This window comes from Nicotiana attenuata, unplaced genomic scaffold, assembly GCF_001879085.1.
Source record: "Nicotiana attenuata strain UT unplaced genomic scaffold, NIATTr2, whole genome shotgun sequence".
Taxonomy (NCBI): Eukaryota; Viridiplantae; Streptophyta; class Magnoliopsida; order Solanales; family Solanaceae; genus Nicotiana; species Nicotiana attenuata.
In genome coordinates, this window is record NW_017670546.1 from 288,053 (window position 1) to 299,214 (window position 11,162).

An 11,162-nucleotide genomic window follows, 5' to 3' on the forward strand; every position below is an offset into this window, starting at 1 on the left:
TCATGTAATAGTCCCGTTGTTCACCACTAATGTCTACAATTTCATACATTTAGGTAATTCAAATGTATTCTAAAGAGAAAAGGTGCTTATTTCACTTAGCATTCGATTTCGGAATTTTTACTTTCCTTTTTGCAATTATTTTCTTCAAAACCTTTGTTTATGGAAAATCAGAGGAAACCATAGAAAACCACAGAATATAAGGATAGTATTACCCCACGAGTGCATATCACAATTGTTCCATCTTCAATTTAAGACGGAAAAAAAACCAATAACAAATTCACAATGATGTCTTTAAAATGTTTCTTGTTCATATATTGATTTAGAATTATCAAAAATTGATTTTATTATTTAAAAAATGTGACAATATTGTTTATGAGTGCCAGGAGTATGATAATTAATTTCTACAACTTTGAGAAAAAGTTTATTTGTAGTTTCAACAATTGATTATAAACCTAAAAGACACACAAATTGTCAAAGGAAACCGAATTAACCAATTTTTGGTGATCAATTTGCTTATAAAACCGAATAACTCAATACCTATTATACCTTAGTGTTTACCCTTAAAATCGGATAACAATTAAACTTATAAGTGATTTTAAGGATATGTGATTTCACTTGGCACAAACTGATAAATATGAGAATTAATGCTAGGAATTAACAGTAAAATAAAGCAAACCAAGTTGATGAACAACTGTAGCCCTCGAGCTAGACTGCCCTCGTACCAACTGAGTATGTTATTAAAAAATATGAACTTGAATAACAGAGCTTGCAAGAGAAAATATAATATATTGCCTTGTTATGCGTGAATGTATGATGGTTACAAAATGGTTAAGACCCTCTTTGTATAGTAGAGGAATCATATTTATGGTATAATTCTAATTACAGAAGTAAATCTCATGATAGGCTAAATATCCGATCCTGACTCGATATGTGTCCGAGATTTCTGCCACGATCCTCGACCGATCAAGGATATCTCGGCTTTCTGTTATTCGACGTAGCAAGTTTCCTTTGATCTTGCTCGATCTCCTTTTCGCTTCGGTCTCGATCACGGCTGGCCTCGATCTTGATCGGCCATTGATCTACGAGCTCACCAGTCCAGCTCCTTACCATGTTCCGGTTAGTCGTACAAAATTAGGCAAGCCCGATTTTAATTGTATACACTTAGACTTCCATTCTAGAACTTTAATTCTTTTCCCATATATATAGAGAGTTTTCTCTTGACTCTTGTTAATTTGTATTTTCAGTTTTTGGTAATCGAGGCAAGTAAGTTGATAAAAGAAGTTGATATATCTAAGATATTTTAGCTTCTCGCTATATCCACGTCTAAATATGGCTGCATTAAGCTAAATTTATAAAACGAATATAAAGAAAATTAATGAGCTTGTTGTACAAATCTTCTACGCACTAGTCTTGTATAACGGGAAAAATGGACAATTCAAAATGCGTCTACCAAAGTTGATATATCTAAGATATTTTAGCTTCTCGCTATATCCACGTCTAAATATGGCTGCATTAAGCTAAATTTATAAAACGAATATAAAGAAAATTAATGAGCTTGTTGTACAAATCTTCTACACACTAGTCTTGTATAACGGGAAAAATGGACAATTCAAAATGCGTCTACCTCACTAGCCTCACTATCATCAACAAATAATGGAACACAACTTACATCAAGTATCACAACATATTAGCAAATAATAGAGACTGAGGTAAACATGTACAATAATTTTTATGACTGGGTACAAATAATGTGAGCATGAATAAAGCCTAAGCATGATCTCTAACATGAAGGCAAACAAGTTCAACAACAAGTAAATACATAACTACAGATAATAGCTATTAGGCCTCGCAGCATCACGGGACGGACCAAGTCTCAATCCCTCGAGGTATACACCCACACGCCTGTCACCTAGCGTGGGTTTCACCTCTAAACAATCACTTGATATCAAATTCTCCAGGTTTATACCCTCAAAGCCAGAGTTAAAATTGTTACTTACCTCAACCGCGTAAAATCCTACTCCGGGATGCCCTCGTCTTTGGACTCGGTATCCAAAAGCTCCAAATCTAGCCATAATTAGATTAATACCATCAACATGTGCTAAAGAATCGAATTCCACAATAAAAACTACAAAATATGCCAAAAATCCTAAATCGGCCAAAACCCAACAACCGGCCCCACATCTCAAATTCAGTCAAAAATGGCAGAATCAAAACCCTCGTCCTCTCCCGAGTCTGACCATTAAAATTTGTCAAAATCGGACTACGTTTGGTCCCTCAAATCCTCACTTAAAACTCTCCAAAACTCAAAACCCTAATTCCCTCAATTTCACTTTTAAATCATCAATCAAATTCCAAAAACGAAGATGGATTCATGAAATATAATCAAAACCGAGTAGAGAACACTTACCCCAATCCCTATGATGAAAATCGCTCCAAAATCGCCCAAATCTGAGCTGCCCAACTCAAAATATGACCGAATGAACAAACCCTAGTTTTATATATTTTTCTGCCAGCTATTCTGCCTCGTTTCTCGTGCCAAACGATCCTGAAACTCGCTTTTTATGCCTCCAATGGATTCCTTGTGAAATTCTAATCAAGTTAGGCTTTTGAATCACTCAATTTGCCTTTATAGTAAATGAGATATGTAGGTTTTAATATTTGCAAATAGTGCAGATTTTTAAATACGCCGTTAGTGGCAATTTCGTAATTAATCTGAAAAATCTGGCAACCTAATTTTTAGTAAAATGACCATAAAATCTTCATATGATGTCCAAAGTCGATGATTCTTTATGCTATGGGTCCGTAATTACGATACGGATCTAATGATTCAATCAAACACGAAATCGGAGCTCATTTGTTCAATATGATATCATTTATGCTTGAAGAAACGACGTCGAAACATAAGAAAAACGAGCACAACACAACCCAAACCTATTCAAAACTCACCCGAGGCCCTCGGGACCTCAACCAATAATTCCAACAAGTCATATATCACTGCTCGAACTTAGTCGAATCTTCGGAACACCTAAAACAACACCAAAATACCAAATCAAACTCGAATTCAAGCCTAAGAACTTTTAAAATTCCAACTGTCGCCAATTCAAGCCTAATTCTACCACGGACCTCCAAATTACATTGTGGATACACTCCTAAGTCTAAAATCACCCAACGAAGCTAATCGGATCATAAAAATCCAAATTCGAATTCGTTTACTCATAAGTCAACTTCCGGTTGACTTTTCTAACTTAGCTTTCTAACTAAGAGACTAAGTGTTCATTTCACTCCAAAACTACTCTGAATCCAAACCTACAACCTCGATACAACTCAACACAGCTGAACAACACATAAAGAAACAGAAATAGGAGAAACAGGGTTATAACTCTCAGAACGACTGACCGGGTTGTTACAACCCTTCTGTGTAGTTTGCTGCTATTACACAGGAGCGGCAGGAGCGAATATAATGTGCTATCGATGAGTTCAATTGAACCCATAACTTTCGACGCAAAGTAAAAGTTGTATGTAAAAATTTATTAAAATTACAAAATAGTAGATATGAACACATAACTTTAAAATTATAACGGGTTTAATGTTAAAAACCTTAAAAGTTAAATCCATAATATTTAAATTCCGTATTCGCCTTTGAGGAACGAGGTTTACCCTGTGCGCACATAATTATTAACAGAAAAAATCACATAATTATTTCGACATACAAAGTCTTGAGCTAGATCACAAAGAATCCATACAAACAAAAGCGAATGCACAATATAAAATACAAGTTAAGCTAAACTTAATAATTTTAGCTATTAATATTTTGAATTCATAAAATTTAAATCTTTGATTTACGCTCACATTTGAGGACTAATGTAGCTGGAAAAAAAACAGGGATCTAAAGTAGGATAAATATATTCATATTTCTTAATAAAAAGAAAAAAAGGAAAAGGAGTTTAAAAAATCTATCTATATAGAATAGGAGAAGCAAAACCACTACATTAAGACAAGTGTCTTAACCACAAAAAGCCAAGTAGCATTGTTAAGACAAAATAAACAACTTTTCTAACTAACTTTTTATTGAATTTTAAATTTTGAATTAATTGGTTACACTACTTGAATTAATAAATATAGATATCTTAATTATCAATAAAAAATGAAATCCAAAAAAATATTCTACTCATTCAAATTTGAGTTTTAAAATTATTTTACAAGAAAAAACAAAAATAACAAAAAAATAAGAAAACTACCAATTTAAATTGGAGAGTAATTTCTTCCTAATATAGTTGTAGTAGTGTGTGTGTGTATATATGGGAGTAGTTATTATACTAAATTGGTTTTTTATTAATAATTCATATGTCAATATATATATATATATATATATATATATATATATATATTATAAAGAAAGCAGTAGACAAAAATATTAAACAAACTAATATGCTAATAAAAACTTCTATTAACAATGCAATTATACTAAATATTGGATAATATAATAAAGAAAAATACATAACAAAAAAATTATTCGATGAATATATAAGTCCCTTTAATTTAAGGGAAAATTTCACATTAGTACAACTGGGATCTCTAACTTTTAATTTTATAGCCCATATTTCAATTTACAACCAACTAGCCCGCAAATAATAGGCTAAGATTCAACATCCAACTCCAATAGGTTCTCAAAATTACTATTTAATTTTTAAAAAAGATCCCTCAAGCTTTTAAGTTAATTTTCGAATCAGTAATTGTAACTCAAATATAGTTCAACAAACCAAATCCATTTGGGTGGTGAAAACTAGATTTTTAACAAGCTTAAATATATGGGTTTAGATTCCGAATTTGATTTTGTGAGAAATTTGGAATGGATATTATCTAGAATTGTTAAAAATAGTATAAGAAGGTTGTATATAAAATTTGAAGTCATTTAATGGAGATTTGGACTAATTTTGAACAAGAATTGAAACTGAAAATCGTGGAAGAAGTTTGTCTACAGACGCTTGTATAAAGGTGTATAGAAGTGTATAATAGTGTATAATATGTGTTTATACACTCATATACACTATTATACAATATTATACATAATTATACAAAAAACTGACTTCGTCTTCTTCCTTGCGTTTTTTCTGAAATTTAACTCAAATCTTGCTCAAATCTACTCAAAATCACTTCAAATTTAAATTTTGAACTCCATTTGATATCACCACTTCACAATGAAAACTTCCAGATCTGAAAACTCTAGCTTCGTCAGTGGCGGAAAATTAGAGCTGAAAATTAGAGAGGAGAAAAGATAGGATGAAAGATACATTTAAAAATTATAGAAGATAGAAGATGACTACGGGAGATAGATCTAAACATATAGAGGATAGAAGATGATGGCCTGTAGAGAATGAAGAGGCGCATGGAGAGAGAGCCTTTTGGGCGTGTAGGGAAAAAAAAGAACTAGTTTAGTGATTGAAATCTTTCCTTCAAATTCCATACAAACTGGGCCATACCAGGTAAACTTAAAAAATATGGGCCATTTTTTGTTATAGTGTGAAGTCAAGTGTATTTTCTTGTAATTCTTTCTTAATTTAATAGATATTTTATTCATCAAAATTCAGATAATATTATCGAGAACAACAGAATAAAATTTAGATAATTTTTTTAAGATTAATAAAATATATATCTTCTCTCATATTACAAAAAAAAAAAAAAAAAAAACCATCAGGCAAAAATATTAAACAAAGTAATATGCTAATAAATATTTTTATTAACAATGTATAATTACTAAACATTGCATAATATAAGAAAGAAAAATATAAAACANGTGGATGTTAAGATTTTTGCTACTTTGTACGGGAGGTTTATGGGAGTAATTCTCATGAGGCGATTGTGGATGTGTGGTGTATCGGTCATTTGTCCGCGCCCGCATTGCTTTGGGCAATCTTGTCTACACATTTGCGTGTCCTTGGTCGCGTTCGCATAGAGGGAGAGTGTAGCTGGTGTTTGGTCATTGATACGCTCAAATTACACCTAAATAAATGGTTTAAGGCGGTCGATGTCAAATATAATAACCCAACTAGGTTGGGGTCGAATCCCACAGAGAATAGGTGTAACCCAACTAGGTTGGGGTCGAATCCCACAGAGAATAGGTGTGAAAAGGTTACTTGAATAGTGTGAAACTTGACATACGTTGTAATCCTACTCCGTTAGCTTAAAAGAGAGTGTTGTACTTATGAGTTATCGAGAAAACTATTTTGTTATGAGAATGAAATTAATTTGATTAAGGAAACCAAGGTTGTGTCCTCATGAGTGCAATGTATTGCTATTGTAATCATGCATATCAAAGGACCTTGTGTAAGAAATATATCATATTAACACCGATAGCATTACATTGCAGCCATTCAATTTTTTCTATTTTTTATTCTGTGGAAAATGATATGAAAATTGTCCTTGTAGGAGGTGAGAGGAGAATGGAGACACCTATTGGGACGTTCGAGACACCTAATGGGACGTTGGAGGGATTGCCCTCTCATTACGACAATTGGTCTACCACAATAATTCTTTTCATAGAAAATGTTGACGAGATCTGTGTGTATGCTTTTGACTCTGAGAAATGCGATGTGTACCATGTGTTTTCCTACCCTCGGGATAAGTGTCTTTTTCGGAAACTGGAATATACTACTGTTGGCTTGAACATTTACTTTGTTGGTGGCCTCGATTATCATCGTGATCTTGGTAACACGGACGTTCCCTTTAAGAGAGTCAAAGTTTATGATATTTGCAATCGCGGATGGGGTCCAGACATCCCAAGGTTGAAAGCTCCCAAGCCTGCCCGTTTGTGTTTTCCCTTAATGAGATGCTTTATGTGCTTTCTACTGGTGTGTCGGATAAGGAACCACACTTCGAGATGCTGGATACGAAAGGTCATTCTCGAGGTTGGGTTTCGCTCCCTAATCCCTCTTTTGTTAGCGATCATATAATACCATCAAACCACGCTAAGATTATTGATTACTCCAAGAATATGCTGTAAGTAAGGTTGGTTCATTGGTCTTATATCGATTGCACGTCAGATCTTTATGGTTACAACGTGCATGATCACAAGTGGCACACTTTCCAAATTTGCATGTCCGAAGAAGACATAACCTCTTCTAGCTTTTCTAGCCAATCAACTGGGCCGAGTCCTCTCACAGCTCGCACGGCTAATCTACTGAAAGCCAGTTGGTTTAATGGTTGTGTAATTGTAGAGAATTACTTGTATAGATTTGAGATGTTCCAGTACCTTAACGAGGAACTACGAGTTATTCTCATCATTCGTGATTTGGAGCATTAAGTAGACGTGCACAATAATTCAGTCGAGCTCGATTATGTGGATAATGAGCATTCTGAGGATGATCCACCCATTGAAGGGAGCTGGGAGGTTGATATCTCCAATGTTGTTCACAAAGATGTGCTTGATGATAACTATGCTGTTGGCCATCTAGTTTATCAAGGCAAGAGGAATTCGTGTTCAAGGTTTTCGTTGGTTATCTTGTATGCTTCGAAAGCTACTAATCATGTGTGTACATGCACATTTGAGTTGGAAGTGAAAAGCGATAAAGCCGCTGCAGTTGGAGAGAGTTCAACTGGATCATTCATTGCCAAACCCATTGCCTGCAAGTCCCGCGGTATGAACGTCGGTACGGCCATGTTTTCCTGCAAGGGGCTCTGTAAGTTTCTTCCCTTCCACTTGTAATTGCTTGGTGGCCTTACGAAATTTAAGGTTTCTTTGTATATAATAAGTGTTTTCAATACTTACACGAGTCCATCTAAGTACATTGTGACTAGAATTACATAAATAAGCACACCCAAGGGTGTGTCCTAGTGGTCAATGAAGTGGGTGAGTACCATGAGGTCTCAAGTTCAAATCCCAACGGAGGCAAAAACACTAGGTGATATCTTCTCATTTGTCCGGACAAGGTTACCTGGTGGGAGGTGGTAGGTGGGGCAAGCTAGCTCGGACATCACGGTTATCAAAAAATGAATTACATAAATAAGCTGATTTTTACATTCCTTTCCTGAACAACACTCTTTAGACCTCTAGATCATTCTTATCAATGAGGGGAGGGTATTTGTTCTCTATGAACTAGTTCATTGTTAGTTCTTCCTCAGTTATCAGTGGCCCTAGCGCTTACCTAGTTTTCAGTTAGTATTGGATTTTTTTGCTCGAATGGTTTTAAGGGACTTCTAATGTTGATCTTCTTTTTCGTCGATGAGGGTATGGCCTCCTTGTAGATCATTGTTAGGATGATAGAAGTTAACTTATCTAAGGTAGCATCTGTAATATCACTGTTTCCCTAATATAGGCGCAGATTACATAACAAATTATTGGTTGAAGTAACAACAGGCAGATAGGAATAGTAAAGGTAGCCTCAAACTAGGGGTTACTCAAGTTTGGGAGACTAGGAATTCTCCCAAAAGTTATCATATTTAAGAAGTCATGGATAATATGGTTACCCATATTATCCCTGGTTAACCCGCTTTTTATCCATATTAAATATGGGTTAGGTCGGATAACTTGTTCGATTACCTATTTTCGACCCGAATCATATCCGACCCGACCCACCCGTTTGCCACTCCTATGGACCCTGATGTAGTAGCATAGGCTTTTGTCTGTTCTTTGGTTGATGTTTATGAATTCTGGGATTAATCATAGCTTATTGTCTGTTCTTTTGTTGATGTCTATGAATTCTGGAATATGTTTTCATTTAAATTTTATCGTGCAATGTTGAATGTAAAATTGAGCACCCCAAAAGATAAAAGCTGTTAGTGCTAGTCTTAGATGGATACTGGTGCTTTTGGAGCTCACTTTGTACCTAATCGCGACAAGGCATAACCTCTAAGCTGTATTGATTAGTGTGAGATTTTGAGAACCTCTAGTTTAAGAGAGTTGTCAATTTGCCTTAATAGACAAATTAATTAGAAGTATTGGGATGAAATGGGCTTGAATAAGGCGGAATGGATATAAAGGACTCAATATAGTTGACCCCAGATGGTTTTGGATTGAGGCTTAGTTAATTAGCTGATTAAACATTTGGTTTCATTTTGTCTCTTGAAATAATGATTTATCTGATGTATGCTTTAATTTCATTTTCTGCAGAGTGGCCAGACTATTGCTATCAAGAAAATTCGTCTTGGGAAACAGAAAGAAGGGGTGAATTTCACTGCCCTTAGGGAAATAAAATTATGGAAAGAGCTGAAGGATCCTCACGTCATTGAATTGATTGATGCCTTCCCTCACAAAGGAAACTTGCATCTTGTGTTTGAATTCATGGAAACGGATCTTGAGGCAGTGATTCGTGATAGGAATATCTTCCTCTCACCTGCGGATATAAAATTTTATATCCAGATGACATTGAAAGGACTTGCTTTTTGTCACAAGAAATATGTCTTGCATAGGTATGCGTTTATATATTCTCGCTTTCACTAGATTCCAACTTGTGTTCAGCTTCCTTAAATTTTTGCTGTTTCTTCCTGACAGAGATATGAAACCAAATTGATTGGACCTAATGGGCAGCTTAAACTTGCTGACTTTGGATTAGCACGTCTATTTGGTAGCCTGATATAAGATTCACTCACCAGGTATAACTCTTGGAGCATGTATCCTGTCACAAGTTACTTTTTATCTTGCTACTTCACTGCAGTTTTTTTAATTTGTCTTCATATTATGGTTCTCCTTGTGGAAATTCATGACATGACTTCATCAAACCTAAAAATAACTGGAATGATCCCACTCACCAATATTGCCTTTGATATTTTCATTATAGAATTGGATTTATCAGTTTCTCCCACTTGTCTAAACAAATATGGAGGTATCTGTTTTGAAAGTCGGACTTTCTTTGGAGGATTTCTTCTTTACCAAAGCTTTTTTATGTTCTTTTACCAAAATGCGTAATGGAAAAAATGAGATGTGATTCGATACTACACCTTTCTATATCTAAGATGATCAAACTTGACATGGTTACTCCTATCTTTTTATATAGTTAGTGTTGAACAGTACATAATTTCTTTACTGTTCAATGAAATTTGTAGGTACTTTATCTAGTCTATACATTTCATTCCACAGTAATAAAGAATGTTTGGTGCAAATTACTAATGGTATGACCTTGTTTTTGGAGAATTAAGAATTGTCCTATTACAAATTTTGAGCAGCAGTACAAATTTGACCAAGATGTTTTTAAGTTAGTGCATATGTAGCAGTGGAATCCTGACTCATTTGCCCCCCTGTCTCTACTTCTGTTACTTTTACTGTAAAGAGCACTTACATTTTAATCTGGTGGGTACTGTTAGGTCTTTGTCCGGTGGTACAGAGCACCAGAGTTATTGTTTGGTGCAAGGCAGTATGGACATGGAGTAGATGTTTGGGCCGCTGCATGTATCTTTGCCGAGCTCCTCCTGCGTCGACCATTTCTGCAGGTGAATGTCCATAGTCATGGAAATCCCTCCCACAAATTATCCTTGTCCTTTTATATGAAATTGGTCGATGCAATCATAAGTTTCCATGACTCAAGCTACCTGGTTTATTTGATGTTTTGTATAGTACTATGTAGGAAATGCTCTTATCAAGAAGAGTTTCTCATGTTAACTCCTAAACGTGGGCTGTCTTGTTTTCTCAATAATATAACCTTTGTTAATAACTTTCTCTATTTCAGAGAGAAACACTATTTTTATATGCATCTTTTACTGTTAGACGTGTATATATTTTCTTCTTCATCTTCAATAAGCTGTAAGCCAAGTGTCCCTTGTAGTTTTCTAGAGAGCTTCACATGCAGTTGGACGGTTGACAATGAAGCCATAGTTAAAAGGCAAATTACTTGCAATAAGTTCCTTCCAATTTCCCAATAATTGTTTGAACTTTTTTTTGATGAAGTAAATTAGATTCGTTAAAGGGCATCAAGAAGATGCAACGAGTACAAAAGAGATCGGATGATTAGCTCCAGTACAAAAGCCTATGCTACTACATCAGGGTCCATAGGAGTGGCAAACGGGTGGGTCTGGTCGGATATGATTCGGGTCGAAAACGGGTAATGGAAAATCGGATAAATTATCCGACCTAACCCATATTTAATATGGATAAAAAACGGGTTAACCAGGGATAATATGGGTAACCATATTATCCATGACTTCTTAAATATGATAACTTTTGGGAGAATTCC

At 34.9% G+C, this 11,162-nt stretch overlaps 1 pseudogene; it reads left to right on the top strand.

Annotated features, from left to right (window-relative positions):
* Positions 1-6,440: 6,440 nt before the first annotated feature.
* LOC109240816 lies at positions 6,441-10,851 on the top strand (annotated as a pseudogene).
* Positions 10,852-11,162: the final 311 nt, after the last annotated feature.